Source organism: Notechis scutatus, chromosome 6, assembly GCF_049901735.1.
Source record: "Notechis scutatus isolate UNSWTSFEM ecotype Mainland chromosome 6, rNotScu1.2, whole genome shotgun sequence".
Lineage (NCBI taxonomy): Eukaryota > Metazoa > Chordata > Lepidosauria > Squamata > Elapidae > Notechis > Notechis scutatus.
In genome coordinates, this window is record NC_142014.1 from 64,583,116 (window position 1) to 64,600,704 (window position 17,589).

General features: G+C 41.4%; 1 protein-coding gene across 1 annotated transcript in view; it reads right to left on the bottom strand.

Moving 5' to 3' along the window:
- RESF1 (retroelement silencing factor 1) overlaps nt 1-17,190 on the bottom strand; it is a 39,230-nt gene extending 22,040 nt beyond the window's left edge. Inside the window, 3 exon segments of the mRNA XM_026695087.2 lie at nt 9,085-9,181; nt 16,380-16,545; nt 17,044-17,190. The gene's annotated coding sequence lies outside the window, so the exon portion shown is untranslated.
- Between the last annotated feature and the right edge of the window lie 399 nt (nt 17,191-17,589).

A 17,589-nucleotide genomic window follows, 5' to 3' on the forward strand; every position in this document is an offset into this window, starting at 1 on the left:
TGGAAGCTATCAGCCTGTGGCACTGCTGAGGTGTTATGGAAGACCAGGATGCTTCAATAGCGGCCTTCAGCTCTTCTGCATTGTTCGGCCTTATGTCTCTCATCTTTCTTGGCCAATGCCCCATAGATTCTCTATGGGGTTCAGGTCAGGCGAGTGTGCTGGCCAATCAAGCACAGTAATGCCACGGTCATTGAACCAGGTTTTGGTGCTTTTGGCAGTGTGGGCAGGTGCCAAGTCCTGCTGGAAAATGAAGTCAGCATCCCCATAAAGCTCGTCTGCGGAAGGAAGCACGAAGTGCTCCAAAATCTCCTGGTAGACGGCTGCGTTGACCCTGAACTTAATGAAGCACAGTGGACCAACACCAGATGACATGGTTCCCCAAATCAACACAAACTGTGGAAACTTCACACTGGACTTCAAGCGTCTTGCGTTGTGTGCCTCTCCATTCTTCCTCCAGACTCTGGGTCCTTGGTTTCCAAATGAGATGCAAAAGATACTCTCATCAGAAAAGAGGACTTTGGATCATTGAGCAACAGACCAGTTCTGTTTTTCTTTAGTCCAGGTAAGATGCTTCTGACGTTGTTTGTTGTTCAGGAGCAGCTTGACAAGAGGAATACGACATTTGAAGCCCTTGTCCAGGATCTATCTGTGTGTGGTGGCTCTTGATGCACTGACTCCAGCCTCAGTCCACTCCTTGTGAAAGTCCCCAACACTTTTGAATGACCTTTTCCTGACAATCCTCTCCAGGCTGCGGTCATCCCTGCTGCTTGTGCACCTTTTTCTTCCACACTTTTCCCTTCCACATAACTTTCTACTAATGTGCTTTGATACAGCACTTTGGGAACATCCAACTTCGTTTGCAATTACTTTTTGAGACTTTCCCTCCTTATGGAAGGTGTCAATGATGGTTTTCTGCACAACTGTCAGGTCTCCAGTCTTTCCCATGATTGTGATTCCTACTGAACCTGACTGAGAGACCATTTAAAGGCTCAGGAACCCTTTGCAGGTGTTATGGTTTAATTAGCTGATTAGAGTGGGACACTTTGAGCTTAGAATATTGAACCTTTTCACAATATCCTAATTTTCTGAGATTGTGGATTTGGGGTTTTCATGAGCTGTAAGCCATAATCATCTCAATTATGACACATCACGGCTTGAACTATCTTGCTTTGCATGTAATGAGTCTATCTCACATATTAGGTTCACCTTTTAAGTTGCATTCTGAAATAAATGAACTTTTGCACAATATTCTAATTTTTCAAGTTTCACCTGTACATATGTAGAAGATTTAACGTTGGTGATACCAGGTAAAACATTAGTGGGCATAAGGAATGCAGTGGATTGCATTTTTTATTCAATTGGATGATGATTGAACAATACAAGTATTATTGGCCATGCTACTACCTACCACACATGTGAGTTTATCGAAGCCTGGCACTCTAAGCAATTCCATCAACAGACACATTGACATACAGCCTATGAGCCCTTCAGAATCCAAATCAATTGCACAGCTAACCAGAGAAGCACCAACCCTCAACCAATTCACGCAACACCCCCCCCCCCCCACAACTAGCATTTCACCTCCCAATGATCCTCACCTTATGTAAACTCCCCATCACAGGACTCCCACTGATGACTCCCACTTGACCCATCACAAGACCCCTCAACTGACATACTCACACATGACCGACCCATCACAAGATCTAAAACAGAAGATCTAAAACACAAGATTATAAACAGAAAAACACTGACATCCCCTAATCTCTGCTGAAGATGTGACCTATCCTGGTAACAAAATGTTTGGAAACCAGCCCACAAGCTTGGAGAACAAAGCTTCATCCTCATCTAACACCTGAGTTACAGATATTTGCCACTATTGCAACATCATGTTTTGTATAGTTTATCTCTTATTTACAAAGTCTCCCTCTTCAGCATAAGCCTAGTATTGTGTAGTATTGGAACTTCAGAGGTGAGAAATACTTAGAACAAACTGAAGGGGTGAGTTTTCCTGATCAAATGAGGGCTTCATTACACAGGCACATTATGTACAAATGATGCTCTCTGAGGGAGATGGGTGGTTTAGAAATAAATAAAATAAACATGCTCCCCCGTGTCTTAAAACCAGGGGTGGGTTTCTACCGGTTCTGTCCACCTCTGTAGAACTGGTTGCTCCGAAGAGCAGCAGACATAGTACCGGTTCTATGTCTGCTGCTATTGTGGCCCACCCGCCCGTCTGGGCTCTTACCCGACCTTTATTTCCTGCTTTTACAACTGCAGCTGCTTTGTGCGACACAGCTGCAGTTGAAAAGCAGGAAAAAAGGGGCTTTTCCAACCACTGTGCACTTGCACGCAGCGCTGCTCAGCTGTCCGGGCAGCTCAGCAGATTGTAAATTGCACTCGCGCGACTCGCGCATGCGCACATGATGCTAATAGACAGAACCGATAGTTATACCAGTTGGATCCATCCCTGCTTAACACCTGTAAAATATGTAAGTGTTGTGACAGGAGTCATAGTTAAAACATAATGGTAGTTGTCATTAACAAAAGACCTCTCTATTCATCATTTAAAACAGCTTGAGGTTGCAATTCTAAGTTTCCTTATATCGTGGAAAAATCCCAATGAAAGAAACAAAAGACAGCAATACAAACAATAATTCTTAAAGATTCATGTGGGAATAAAACTTTGGCTTGGGTTTGGGTAATGATTAATCTAATGCTTTGTACATACATGCTTGTTTAAAGGTCACTGAGATAGTGCAAGGAAATTTCACAATGAGAACGGTAAGAACAAACACAAGGAACAAGGAAGCAGCTCAGACGATTGTAAACAAGTCTGTACTATATCTAACTATTGTAACCCATCATGTGATTATGCTTGCTATGTTTACCATGTACTAAAATCTCAATAAAAGGGAGTGCTGGATTTTGCTCTGGGCTCTCATCCCGAGAACACTTGTTTGTGTCTCATTTTTCCATGAGAGACCACCACAGATTCAGAGGTTTATTTCGATAGTAATTTGGAGTATAAACAGTCATTGTAACAGCACTTACATTTGTAACCCACTGCAATGAGGTCCAGTGACACAGCAGGTCCAGCAAGGATAGCTATAGGCTAGTGGCCCTGACCTGATTTCCAGCTCCTATTTTTATACCTTTCTGCCAACAGTCACACACAGATGGACATTTTCATGACATGTTTTATAACCCATGTCCTTGTTCTCTCTTACTTAATTTCCATACCCATGAACATCTGAAACCCCCATCTGTTACTTTCAGTTCCCTATTTCTCATGGTTTCATCCTTCTACTTCCAAATATACTCATGAAACTATCCTCTTCGTAATATCATATTACACAAATTGCAACTGCTTAGCAAATTACAAATAATTCTTTCACATTATGAAATCATCCTGGCTGAAGATTTTGATTCATATCTTTATTTTGGGGCCTGCTATCATCCCCATAGGCCTTATTAAATCGAATACATCAATAGGCTATATTTTCGTTTCCCACATTTATTCTGAAGCAAAATTTACTGAAGACAAAAGTTCTCTTTTTCTTTGCTACAGTAACTATGTTAACTCTGCTCACACCTAAACGTACTGCACTTATTAGCAGACTGTATATACAAATCCAGCTGAAAGTATTGGTACCCCTCTGCATTTTCCCCTAGAATTTCAATTTGCTGTGAAATAAGTTGAAAACAAACTTTACTCCATAGTCCACCGAACAGAACCTTTGTTTTTGATATATGAGTTTACACATTCCTGTAAATAATAATGAAAATGGCATGGACATAATTATTGATGACCCTTAGAATTTAAGACATTGAATTTGAGCGATCTCTCAAGCAGACTTAATATTACAGGTGTCTTCAGTCTCATAATCTGTCACTCAAATCTATTTGAAGACAGAACAGTATTCACTCAGGTGTTTTGTATTCACTGCAGCACAATAAACATGGAAATGTGAAGTGTTGTATGAGAAAGAAAGGAAGAAGGTAACAGCCAAGCATGGCAATGTTAAAGCTATAATATAATAATAATAATCACCATTATTAACATTATGAAGAATCTCAAGGTTCATGGATTGTAGCCAACTGTGGACATAGCTACAAAAAACCCTAACCTTAATTTGAACAGAATACCCCCACCCACCCAAGATTAAAATACAACAATATCAACTTGTACCATCCATCACTGATATATTACCAAATTGAAAGTGGCCTTCATGGTAGAAAACCCAAGAAAACTCTTACTTCTGAAAAACAGATACAAAAATCCAGACTGGAGTTTGTAAAACACATGCTACGAACCATTTTCATTTGTTTTATTATTTACAAGAATATGTTATGTCATACATCAAAAGCAAATTGTCCATGTTATAGACTATGGAATAAAGAATGATGGATACAATTCACTTCTGTCCATGTCAACTTATTTCTTTCGGAATGTGTGGAGATGGTATCAGTATGTTTGGCAATCTCTATATTGAAGTGTGAGAGAAATGAGAATTATTCCTGTAAAGAAAGAGCAATAATAACACCATTTTAGTATAACCTAAGAATCCCGGATAGGAAATTATGTAAGAATGTTAAGTGAAAGGAAATGAACAAGACTATAAAAGCCTTAGCATATTTCCAGTTAGGACATTAGCTGGCAAGTCAACAGAAATTAGTTGACAGTCAAAGGAAGATAGTTGGCAGGTCAAGAAACCAGTTGTCATGATAAAATAAATAAAAGTAGGATGTAGCAACTATCAAGGGGATTGAGTTGCTGGATAGATTGTGAACCCAGAAAGGGGCAGTGACTGTTTTTGAAACTGTATATAAACTCACAAGTGTTCATATTCCTATGACCATCTTTATATGATGCACATACTAGGTCAATGGATATTTTCTATTATGCTTTAGATGCCAGGCTAAAGATGTCCATGACTATAGCTATAAAAAAGGCAATTGAACCATGTTTATAGTCCTACAGGTAAGCTGGAGCTACTCCAAGTTATTAGGAATTTGCTTTCCAATTGCATTTAGATTTCTTGGTTACCTTCTCCAGTTTCTGCTAAAAATGCTTGATGCACTTTGACACATTCTTGCATCCATATTATACTGACAATCCCCTTATATGTCAGTGCGGCTTGCAGCAGAATTTCCAAGTGAAAAGCGATCATCATTTCATATTTCCTAAGCAAGATGAAAATCTTAAGTTTGATTGCCTCCTTTAAGTGTCAGCATTCCAGAAAACCTCCACTCCAACAAATAATTCCGATACAGACATCCTCTCCAAAAGTTCTTTTTATTTGAATGGTAAACTGGCACATCTTGAAAATCCCAAATCTGAAAGTTCTGGATTTCTTTGCAATAAATAAAAATTACAAATGCACCCCTGCACCCATTGCATCACATGCCCCAATCACCATCCGTCCCAACTTGAGGCGTCCTTTCAACCAGGTACAGAAATAACATGACCTTGACTTAGAAGAAGAATGCTATTATGTCTAACCACATACACTCCAAGAAATTCCCTCCTCCCATTTTCCCAGGCTCAAGAATGTGGCAGTGTGGAAGCGTCTGGTGCTAATATGGCTTCCAAAGCTGACATTAAGACTACTTGGCTGCATCTTTCAACCATGTTGTTATATGACATTTTCTGTTAATTCTGAAATGTCAAGTCTTTTGTAAATATGTTTTGCAGCTGTTCATGAATAAACATTGCTTTGAAAGATGCTGTGACATTCTTGTGGTTTGGGACATTTTTTAAAGGCCCATTCTGATGTGATAGTTTCATGGCTAAGAAATAATGCAGCATTAGCAGCACACCTATTTTTCTCTAATAAGTCTGTCCCAGGTAATCCTATTTCATAGAGTTTATGAAGTCCCTTAATAATTTCTGATTTGCTGACTAGCCCCAGGATATAATAGATAGAGCATTGTTCTTCACTATATTACACAACAGTAAGTTTCTCTAAAGAGGCTTATTTTCTTCTATTCCCAGTGTCTAGAACATGAAACATAAGCGTTGGAAAAAAGGAAACTAGGAGAATGAAAGAGAAAATACTGGATAAATGATCCTTACCCTATTTGGTAACTTGAGTCTGCTCTCTGAGGGGCTGCATATTATGTGGATTGCTTAAGTTGCTAAAAATGTAAGAATCTAGCAAAGAACATTAGGAAACTGCCACAAAGAAAAGGAAGTGAGAGTCTGGGAAACTGCTGACACATGCTGAACTAGCAATTTCTAGGCGAATTCTGCCAACTGCTAGCAGTTCACTTCTCACAGGCTCAAGGTTAACTCAGCCTTCCATCCTTTCAAGGTTGGTAAAATGAGGACACAGACTGTTGGAGGCAATATGCTGACTCTGTAAACTCATATAGAGCGTTGTCAAAGCACTAGGAAGCTGTATATAAGTCTAAGTGCTATTGCTATTGCTATAAATGATCCAACAGGGAAGGGTTGTTTCAATTGTCTGAAGATGAAAACCTATCATAAAAGCCATAAAAACCTCCATCTACATATCTTGCATTCTCCTTCTGTACATTATTTCAATAAAATTTAACTCATAGCTATGATTATGGTCTCCCATTCACTAAAAGGGTCTGGGGAATTTCCCCCAACAAAGACAATTTGGCTGCCACATTCTGTAGCAGCTTCAGCTTCTAGACCAAGCACACAAAGAACTTTGGATCTCTAGGAATGATAGTACCACTGCATGGGCATTGTTATCAGACTAAAGTCCACTGGAGTAGTTGAGCTATTGCAATAGAGTGCTACTTTACAGAGCTGATCCAGAATAATACCATGGTCAGTTATGTCAAAAATTGCTGATGGATAAGACCAATAGAGATACACTCTTCTTTCTTTCCTAAAAGAGAGCATCCATCTGTCAGCTTTTAGACAGACCCAACAGGAAAAAAGTTAGAGCTACATTTCCCAATTAGAAGGCAGGGTTTAAGAATTATTCTGCTCTGTGACAGAAACCCTCCCTTTCACTTATGATCAATTCAGCTTACTCATTACAGTTCTGAATAATTCACCAAAACAAAAGTTGCCTTAGTAAAGAAAATAGGAAAAATGGAAGAACCATGTATAATAGCAAACAGTTTAAGGCAGTGATCCTTAGATGCATGAACTGACTCTAATTTTGTCCCCCCTTCAAAAGAGTGAGACTGTTTGTAACTAAAAAAAAATTAAATGAAAAAACTATCAGTCCCCAGGGATGAAACCAATGGTAGAATATTTTGGCAATATTCCCAAAGATTACTTATATTGTAAGTACCTTTGGCAGTACTGTGTAGCCAAAGTTATGTTTGCAAAGGGCCTGAAGCAGTGTGAGAAAAATACCAAAAGGTATTAATACTATTAGCAGAAGTTATTTGACTTATATGTTGCAAGCTTTAGAAAATACAGGAACTTGCTGAATGTAACATGTAAACTGACCTATGACCTATTTTCTCTTTATCTTCATCATTCGATGGATCCAAAGTTGTTACATCCAGTGGATTATTCACTACAGTCCATAATCCTTCTTTACGCAGAAATAGGCTGCACTTCATAGACCAGGAAACATAGTTTGTTCCATCCAACCGGGTTATCAGGGATAGACTGGTTGACTGTTGTTGTGCCATTGTAACAATAAATCACAAATAGCACAGTCCAATAAACAGTCCATGTCATACACGTTTTTAACAGTCCAGAAATATCCAGTTATAAAGTCTTCTTACCGGTTCCATGTCTTTTACAGCAGACAAATATCAAACCATAATACAACAAATAACCTTTGATATCAACAGAATATCAAAATAAACAGGGTTAGTCAGTATCGGTCCGTAGTCAGTCAGTATCAGTCTCAAGAGAGATCATCAGTGAAAAAGAGAGAGAATTAAACCATGATCTATAGCTCCCTCTTATGGCAACTTGAAGCTATGGTTATCCAACCAGAACACAGCATAATACATTACAGTATTTTTCCTTAAAGCTACAAACATATATATTTGTAGTTTATATAGTCAACCCAACTACATTATTTACATATACATAACAAATGTAACGTGACCTATGTACTAGATATTTTCTGTAATGTATTGCAAGAGATGAATAGCAGAAGTAACAGATGGTGTAAGATAATAACATATATGGAAAATGTAGCAAGAGAGCCGTATGAAAACTTCTCAGCTGCCCCAGGATGAATAATGTTGGGATTCATCAAAAACACAGAGCAAAACCTCTCACAACAGTAACATGGGATAGCAATCCCCTTTGCACCATTGTCTTCTGGAGAAAATATCTCTATCTTTTCTATTGCCCACTGCAATGAAAGGTAGACCGAATCAGGTCCCCATCTTGTTGAGATCTCATGAAAAATCCCAAGTATAGGCCCTATTCTTCACTAAAACAAGTGCTGTCCCGTCTCCAGGAGAGAAAATGCCTTCAGAACTAGCTGTTATGCCCCCAGATTTACCTCATGAATAATCTGTGTCATCATTCTGATAGGAACTGTTGAAATGTCGAGGCAGTCGAGTTGTTTGATCATGAACAACTGAATTATGATGATCTTTATTGGAATATAGTCTTGCATTTATATACATTTTTAGTTATCCTCCATCATTGGTTAACTTTGGTTACTGCTTAACTTTCGTTACTGTTTAGTACAGTAATCCATACAATTAATTATCTCTAGTTAAAGTCTAACATATGTCTACTTCCCCTCTCTAATCCTTCTTTATCCATAGATTAGTGACTTCGTTTGCCTGAGTTGTATTTGCTTGGAAACATTCTTTATCTGAGGTTTGCCATCCGAGATTGGAACATTCCTGCAATTACAACTCTACAAGGAACAAAATCTTTGCACTAAATCATTTGGTATGTGCGCTGTCCATCACATTAGACTTTGCTCAAACAGTTCAGCAATCAGTGCAGCATTATCCATGGCAGGCAGATGGAATTAGCCACCAGTTCTGGAATTTTCCAACAATATATTTGAAATAATCTTCACTTTGTCAAGGAAGCTATCAAGCAGCCAACATCATGTGATACATCATAGTAACTCTAGTCTTTCTTACTCAGCTAGTAAAGCAGCTCCTTACCTGCTTAGTTCCAACAGATTTTCTGGTAAGCGAGGTGAACTCCCTATGGATAGCAGAAACTCTCCCTCCAATCTTCCAACCTTGGGATCACACTGCACTGAAAACCACATATACAGTAGTCTTAAACACATTTGAGAAAGGTAAAATCATACAGGGAAATATGCAGGTTTTATCAAGATGGCTGAAAAGCTCTACCCATTTGCAGTGACACTATCTGAGGAAACACCTTTTCCTCCGGGTTTCCACCCCAGTCCTAAAGAATAGAAACTCTGACTAGATGAGTTTCTTCCATGCTGAGGAACACCAGGTGACTGTTTTCCGTGGAGCAGGATTTCTCCATGGAGGCTGCCTCTAGTTATGAAATATCCATCCCAAAGATGTTAGATATTATATGTTACAAATATATTACCCTGTTTCTCAAACAATATGGCCTCCCCCAATAGGAAGTCCCAGCATGTTTTATAGGCATGAAATGAAATTAAGCCCCTCCCCCCAAATTAAGGCCTATATTAAAACATGCGAAATGGGGGGAATGGGGGGGGGGGCTTGCCGTTAGGAAGTACTTTTGTTGCACACCCAGATATGGTGCTGCCTGCGTTGACCCCGATACAAAGTGCCCCACCAACGCCGAGGTCAACATCCAAGCCGTCGCCGCCCACCCGAAGATTCAAAGGGGGGGGGGGAATTAAGTCACCCCCGAAAAGACGGCCTAGTCATTTTTTCGGGGCTCAAAAAAAAATAAGACCCAGCCTTATTATATGAGAAACACGGTACAAATATGATCTATGTTATATATTAAAATAAGTCATTGGTATACTGGGCTTTTGGTATAGCCATGTTTATTATTTGCATGAATCCACTGGGAACCTCACATTGCTGGAATGTGTGTAATACTAATAATAATGGAAGGTCCTGAATGTGCATATGAGTGATTTATCACTGATGGTAACAGCTAGAACATTGGTGGGTGCAAGCAATGCAATGGATTGCATTTTTCATGGGATCATAGAACAGGGAGTAAGCAAATAAAGTTCCTGATGTGACACTTGAGTTTTAGAGTAAACAAGTTGGATATAAAAAAAGAAGACTGGAATGAATCCAGACCCCTGAAGTGTGAGATGATTCTTGTTAGAGCAAGGGACACCCTGAGTCTGCTTCCCAGCCCATTCTAACACAGTCTGATCACCTGTGTTGACAGTGGATTTGAGTATTGTGTGAATGTGTAGCCTAGTTGGGCAAGAATACAGCAACTTGAGTACTATTCTGGGAGGTGCCTTAGAAGAACTATTTTTAGAAATGTTACACATACCTGACAAATTATTATTGTATGGAAAACAGGAGGACTAGTGCTAATTATGCTGTCTTGAATTCTTGAACCCAAAGTAAGATATAAATTGAACAGTTTTAGAATTAAAACAAATTAAAATGGATTCTATAAACAGTTCCAGGGCGCTGTTAAAATACAACAGGTGTGGGTCTCCCTACAACATTCTAAGTTGAAATGTAAACTGTATATCCTAAGATGGTAGTCCCAACAAATATTAAATCATTTGATTTTATATTCAACAGTTCTGGTGGAGGTTTTATTATTTTTCAGCCTCTAAAAATAAATTAATTTTTTTAAAAAATAAATTATATTATTTTAAGGGAGGAACAAAACAAATCCTGTAGAAATATGTTTAAACTGAACCTGAAAATTATAAGACAGTTGTAAACTGTAAAGCAGATTACTAATATTCAATAATTTTAATGTCCATATAAAAGCAGGCATGAGAGAAACTTCTGACATATCACATAGAGCATCTTGCTGAACACTTTATAATTTAATAAACTGAGAAAAGGAAATTGGTTCTAAGCATATAACCCTCGGCATTCCTATAAATAGAGGAACAATTATAATTAGCAGCTGAAGGCTGCAATCATAACATACCACAGGGAGTAAGTCCCAGTGAAGTCAGTTGGACTGACTTTCAAGAAAACATGCAGAGGTCTGTGCTGCACACCTGAAATTTTACACATATTTACTTGAAAGTAACTCCCATTAAAAGCAGCAAAGCATATTTTAAAACACTGATGCAGAGAACTGGGACAAAATATTCAAAGTATACAAATTTATCATCTAAATATGGTTTCAGCTCCCCAGCACACATTCAAATTCAAAAATTTCAGGATCAATTGTATGATTTTTTTTAAAAATGAATCTCACTTGTTCCTACTAGTTTCCTGCATATTTGAGTAACAACTATTCAAAAGGAAAATTTGTTTATGGAACACAAAGACCAAATGAGGCAATGAAAGCCTTCTAAACATGTACGTGTTTGTAATTTATCTAAAATTACAGGAACAGTACAGGGAGTTATGGCCTTGCTTTCAATTCATGTTTATTGTTAGGAGGCAACAAGGTTTTAGTAAGATGATAGAGGAGTCACATCTGTGAGAAAGGGACATTTATCAGGTCTCCAGAGGAATATCAGCATTGATTCAACATCACATAGGACATTTTTGATGCTAAGTGTTTTGATTATTTCTGTGCCCTCCTAAGTCAAATGGGTTTGCACAAAAATAGGAGAAGCTATGTTCAGCTTTAAGGCTTTTCCAAATTGGTGGGGTCCTTTTTTCCCCAGAAAAACATCTCCGTCAACCACAGGAAGCACAAACATTTTATGTGCACCTGGAGGACACCAGTTGGGTAGGTTGCTATAGATCCATAAAGAAAATAAGAAAATGTCAAGGGCAGGAAAAACCACAGCTACAATTATTTGTACACCAATCATCACTGCTCAACTATGATGAAGACAGGAAAAGATAGAACCAGATCAAATGTTAAATAAGATTCAACATTTACTTTTCTACCACAGTGTGTTATATGAGGTAACTAGATCTGGCTGCAAATATCTGGACAGTGATAAATCTACAGGTTATTGCCAATATTCAACTTTACTAAACTTCAATCAGTGGCTGAATAAATCTGAAAGTTTACTTATTATGATATGGTTGTGATGGAACTACGTAATTACAAGGATGGACAACCTAATAAAATAATTATTTCCCTAGAAAAAGTATAATTCCACAGACCTGGATAGCCAGAAAAAAACCCTAGATATCCAACAAAGATTATTCTTTACTGAGGACACTGAATTATCTCACATTCATATCTACTATAATTTGATATAAGAGTCTAGGCTGATTCCTGCAATTTCTGCAAAGCATTAACATGAAGACACTAGAGGTTCAGTGTAATATTTTATCAAGCTTTGATAAATGATACATGCACTACTAGATCACATCAGTAACATCTACAGAGGAGCATATTAAAATTTACAAGATGGTGAGCACAGTCTACCCTTTTTGTACATGAACTGATGTTGCACATGTGTACAAAGCTGGCAGTGCTTCTACCATACCATGACATCCTCCACCTTATATAGTTTGACTCCCTGAGGAAAGCCTAAGAAACACACTTTTTCTCTTTCCATAGTAATTACATTCACTGGCTCAAAAAAAGATTTATTTATTCATAAAATTTATTGGCCACTCATGTTACCTCAGGGCAACTCTAAATATACCGTGTTTCTCCAACAATATGGCCTCCACCAATAGGAAGGCCCAGCATGATTTCTAGGCATGAGGTGAAATTAAGCCCTGCCCCCAAAATTTAGGCCTATTTAAACCATGCTTTTCCCCATTTCTCACATCGTTCGTTAGAACTACACGAGGTGAAGAGAAATGGGCGGGGGAAGGGCGGGTGGGATGGAGAGAAAACTTGCCTTTAGGAGTGCCCTGCAGGTAGCCTAGGCTAGAAAACCCCGATAGCCGATAGAAGCTCCCTGAAGGCAGAGTCCCCAGCCACTTCAGGGCGTGGCGTGGCTACCCGTGTCCCCTCGTCTTTAGGCAGTCTCTTTCGGACGATGGAAGCTCCCCAAGTGCAGTCACCAGCCACTTCGATCGGCCGGTAGAAGCGGCCTCGGGGCGAGCGCACACACACACTCCCCTCGCCGCGAGGCCGCTTCTTTCGGCAGACGAAAGCTCCCTTGAAGGCAGAGTCCCCAGCCGCTTCGGGTCGAGGCGGGGCTGCCCGTGTCCCCTCGCCTTTAGGCAGTCTCTTTCGGGCAATGGAAACTCCCCAAATGCAGTCACCAGCCACTTCGATCTGCTGGCAGAAGCGGCCTTGGGGCGAGCGCACACACACACACACCCCTCGCCGCGGACATGGGCAGCCACGCCTTGCCCCGAAGTGGCTGGGGACTCTGCCTTCAAGGGAGCTTTCGTCTGCCAAAAGAAGCGGCCTCATGGCGAGGGGAGTGTGTGTGTGTGTGTGCACTCGCCCTGAGGCTGCTTCTACTGGCCGATCGAAGTGGCTGGTGACTGCATTTGAGGAGCTACCATCGCCTGAAAGAGACTGCCTAAAGGCGAGGGGACATGGGAAGCCACACCTCGGCCCGAAGCGGCTGGGGACTCTGCCTTCAGGGAGCTTCTATCGAGGGGTGGGCAAACTTTTGGCTCGGGGCCTCATTGACTTTTAAAATTTGACAGATCGGGCCACCACCTGGTGTCGAAATGCCTGTCATACAAGTCAAAATCAAATGAATGCAATCATTCAATCATTCACATCAAACCTCCAATTCTGTACCATCTTTCGGCGGGTCGGATTAAAAGACCAATCGGGCTGGATGTGGCCCGCTGGGTCGTAGTTTGCCCACCCCTGTTCTATCGGCTATTGGGGTATTCTAGTATTTGGCGAGCTGGGTCTCAGTTTGGCCGATAGAAGCAGCCTCAAGCGTGAGGTACGGTGCGATGGGCCGCCTCTAGGTGGGGGAGGAAATTAAGTCACCCTCGAAAAGACGGCCTAGCCATTTTTTCCAGGGGTCAAAAAAAAAAAAGGCCCAGCCTTATTTTGTGAGAAACACAGTAGACATGATTCTGTTGCAGCAAATCTTGCTTCCAAAATCAGGACACAAGACCATGAAAAGTTGGAGAATACAGGTTTATTTGTGCACAAGGTTCAGAGCATTAGCATGGCAGATTCTGAACCCCCTGGCTCTTCCTGAGGCGTCACTTTTATACATTTCATGACCTCAGCTTAGCCCGGGGCGTTACTTTGATTAAACTATACCAAAAAAGGAGAATAACATATATACCAAAAAGAAGTACATTCAATTATTCATTTTATCTTACACCATCTGTTATTTTCCATAACTGTGGCTATCCTGCTTTAGCTATTTTGCCATAGAACAAATCTTGCCTAGCACGTACACCTCTCAGGGCAAATTCCACTGACAGGACTGAAACTGACAGGATTAACTCCAAAAGTCTGTGTCAGCTAAAAACTGTGTATTTGGTATTAAGACATGTTTACCTGAAAAGTATCAGTCATGAAGTTTGCTCCTTGTGTCACGTAGCTTGGTTTCAATGATTAACTCTGTAACTTCATTGTTTCCTGCAATCACCCCGCACCCCCGTCTTTGAATCAGCACAATAAAAGAGGACAGCGCAAAGCAATCGGGGCCGCCGGGACAATTCCATCTGCCCCAGGCGCGATGTGTTTCCTCACCTAAAGAAACTATTTGTTTTGTGTCTTTTTCTTTGTGCTTTGGCACTCACCCTTGCGAGGGCTCCGCTAAATTATTTCTTGAAGGGAATTCAGCAACAGACTGGAAAATCGAATCAACGGACCGGTCGCTCGACGCGACACATAACCACCCTTGTCTATTGGAATATGACTAGTTCCTTAGTTCAGCAACTCCGTGGTTTTTCACGATATTATATTAAGCAAAGCTTTGGGGACTTGGGGACTTCTGCTAAATATAAAAGTGCTTTATGTTCATATTTTCAACTGATTCAATTCAATGTTTACTAAGAATAAGGTTACATCTCATAAAACAAGCTTATTAAAATAAACACAGAAGAAAAAGACTTAGTCTATCTGAATAAAAATTCACATTCAGATGATCAAGGCTGAATCAGGTGGTCAATCCAATAGATTGTTAAAATATTTAATTTAGTAGCTGGAACAATAAAGTGTACAATGGAGCCAGAACACACAGTTGTTGTTGGAACAGTGGTTGAACTACAACTGGTTGGAGAGTGCTGGCTCAAGCATGAGGCAATTTATGCTGTGATTGATTGCTGTGGGTCTTAAGGGGAAATTTCCCCTTTTCCCCCTTTTTCTTCTGTGTGCTCTATGCGCTGTTTAGATTTACCTCATGATATTCCTGTGTTCCTGACTATCTTGTCTACTGTAAATATAAACAATAAATATATTTATTTATATAAAACTACAAGTTCATGTCAGTGCCACTGACTTCATTTGGACACCTGCTGCGCAATTCTCCTGACAGATTTTCTGTCCAGCAAAGCAAAGAAGTCTGAAATAGCTGAGCTGGAGATCCCCTCATACTTAGTCAGGAATAGCTTCCTTTATGAGTTCATGGGATCCAGGCTGTTGGTCCACATTTTTTGAATGAAGTTTTCCAATTGCTTTTGCTAAGTTTGACTTGGTCTTCATCATGGGGTGGGGGGGTATTTAGAGCCAATCAACCCCCTCATCTTAGCGTTTGTCCAAATACCATACAGTTATTCCACCTTCCATAACTGTCCATTCATTACTTTGCATAACAGTCTTAGATGTATACTCAAACAAGATCCATAGTGGTCAACCTATATATAACCTGTTCTTTCAGCTTTTTAAAAACATCCTACTGTATAACTATGTATCTAAAGCTGCAAAAGGACCACATTAGCATAACTTCATATTCTATTCCACTTCTCCCAATCCTCCAGGTACGACTTATGACCACAACTGAGCCCAAAATTTATGTTGCTACGTGAAACATTTGTTAAGTTTTGCCCCATTACACACCTTTTCTTGTCACAGTTGTAAAGTGAATCATTGCAGCTGTTAAGTTAGTAACGTGGTTGTTAAGTGAACCTGGCTTCCCCGTTGACTTTGTTTGTCAGAAGGTCGCAAAAGGGGATCGCATGACCCCAGGACACTGAAACCGTCATAAATAGGAACCAGTTGCCAAGCATCTGAATTTTGATCATGTGACCATGGGATGCTGCAATGGTCATAAGGGTGAAAAACAATCATAAGTCACTTTTTTTCAGTGCCGTTGTAACTTTGAACGGTCACTAAATAAAGTCAAAGACTACCTGTATACCAGGGCTCCAGCTACTTCATCTCCAAGGGACACCAGGAGGGAAAAGCCTTTCAAGTGAGTGATAGGAAAGAGTAAAATTGACAGGATACCGATACATAGCAGGGCTTTCAAGAGCCCACTGGGAACGCCACTCACTTTCTACCCATTCTCCAAAGCCGCACCAAATTTCAGAGGCACATCTTTTCTCTCCTTCAGGCCCCAGTAATCCACCAGCTGTGGAGGTGAGTCTCGTTAGTCTGCAGGCTTCTGCTCCAAGCAAAGCCAGAGGCCCCCTGGCCCAGGTTTCCAATTCTCTCCACAGCTGCAAAAAGAGAAAAAGAGAGAGAGTTCCAATTAGTATAAACTCTTCCACTTCTGGAGAAAAGAGGAATCAGCATCCAGGACCCCGAGTCACTTTCTTCTGACTGGGAAGTTAAAGAAGCATCAGGAAAGCCTAGCGGGGAAGGGAAGGGGAGGGGAAGGGAAGGGAAGGAAGAAAAAAAATTCGCCCGGGCTTCCTTCGCCTGAACCATTTTTTTAAAATTCTGCTATTCCCACGCCCGGCTTGCTGTTTTGCACCAGGGACGGAGCAGCCTCGCTAAGGGAGGGCTAGGGGAGGGCCAGCAAGCCGTCAGGGAGGGACTCCGGCAGCAACGCGCCTGCTTTCCCGCTCGCTGCAATTAAAAGAGCGGAGAGCGGGCCTTTCCTTCACTCCGTTCCTCATTTCGCACCCCAGGCCCTTTTTCCTTTCTCCAAACCCGGCCTCCCACGACCCGCCTCCGGTCTCCTTTGAAGCTCGCCCGGCTGAGGCGTCCCCTACCTTCCTCCTCGGTGGCCAAGCGGGGCTCCCCACCGACGCGGTAGAAGAAGGGCGCGCGTGCGCTCGGGCACAGCCAGCCACCCCCGGAGGCCAAGTTTCCAAAGGCAAGGACGGCGGGGAAATCCCCGTCCGAGGCTCCTCTCTCGGGAAAGGAAGGAGGACGGGGCGGCCGAGAGTCCGCTTTCAAAAGTCGAGCGGGCCCCTTTCAGCCCAGCGCCGAGACGAGGAAGGCTCGAGCCCCTGCTTGGGAGACTCCGCCGGGCGAGCGAGGAAAGGCGGCCGTGCGCCGACCAGACCGAGGAAAAAGGGGGAGGAGGAGGAGAGAAAAATAAGGAGCCGCGGCTTCTTGGAAAGCGTCCCGCTCTCCGGGTTGCGAGCCGCCGATCCTGAAAAGCACTGAGGCTCGGCCCCCGAAAAGCTCCTCTTCGCTTTTCCGCTCCCAAGCTTTAGGTGGGACCGCCCACGAGCCGAGGGAGGAGGAGAAAAACAAGGCTCCCCGGGGAAGCTTGAGGCGCTGGCGGGAAGGGTGGATACCGTCCTCTTCGC